The sequence below is a fragment of the Solanum tuberosum genome, unplaced genomic scaffold (genome assembly GCF_000226075.1).
Source record: "Solanum tuberosum cultivar DM 1-3 516 R44 unplaced genomic scaffold, SolTub_3.0 contig02753, whole genome shotgun sequence".
In the NCBI taxonomy this organism is placed as follows: domain Eukaryota; kingdom Viridiplantae; phylum Streptophyta; class Magnoliopsida; order Solanales; family Solanaceae; genus Solanum; species Solanum tuberosum.
This window is the reverse complement of record NW_006243651.1, coordinates 1-718: the sequence shown is the minus strand read 5'-3', so window position 1 is coordinate 718 and position 718 is coordinate 1. Positions and strand designations below refer to the sequence as shown.

Here is a 718-nt window from a genome sequence, read left to right as displayed (position 1 = left end):
GTTTTGAGGAATTATCCTTCTTTTAGAATCCAAGAAACAAGAACTGCAAGTAAGGGACAAGTATGCACACCATAGATCATAAATCTATAGAAATTCCCATTATATAGCTTCTTAGAGATATATAATTAAGATCAGCTTAAGACCTTTCCAATATGGTCAAATCCATCCAACTGATTAAGCAATTCCATGAGCGTTCTCTGAATTTCACGATCTGCACTTGTTCCCTCGCTAAATCGACGTCCACCAATTGCATCAATCTCATCCATGAAAATGATGCAAGGCTTTACACAGACAAAAACTATCAGTACATTTTGAGGCAGTACCAGCAGTGGTTCACTGGATTTAGTATACCCAGGATGTTTTTGAAGTCCTTACTTGGTGATCACGAGCATAATTAAACATTTCCCGGATTAATCTCGCACTCTCACCTATGTATTTATCAATAATGGCACTTGATACTACCTGCATTTTTCACCAACTATAAATAAATACTGATATATTATGAAATACTTTGAAAAGGGAGGAAATAACCAAAACCTCTACTATTCACCTTTAAGAAATTGGCATCAATGTTGCTAGCAATTGCCCTGGCTAACAAGGTCTTGCCAGTCCCAGGAGGCCCATAGAGAAGAACACCCTGAGACGGACAAACTTGGTAGCATCAGAAGAAGTTAAAAGTATCAGCAATTTCAACTATGCAAGCACCATGAAAAATGCA

At 37.6% G+C, this 718-nt stretch overlaps 1 long non-coding RNA gene across 1 annotated transcript; it reads right to left on the bottom strand.

The window, feature by feature from the left end:
* Window positions 1-141: 141 nt before the first annotated feature.
* LOC102593807 (uncharacterized) lies at window positions 142-664 on the bottom strand. Its single transcript, XR_369087.2, has 3 exons — window positions 551-664; window positions 376-462; window positions 142-281 (listed from the first exon to the last, which is right to left on the bottom strand). It is a non-coding gene; the product is annotated as an uncharacterized lncRNA (long non-coding RNA).
* Window positions 665-718: the final 54 nt, after the last annotated feature.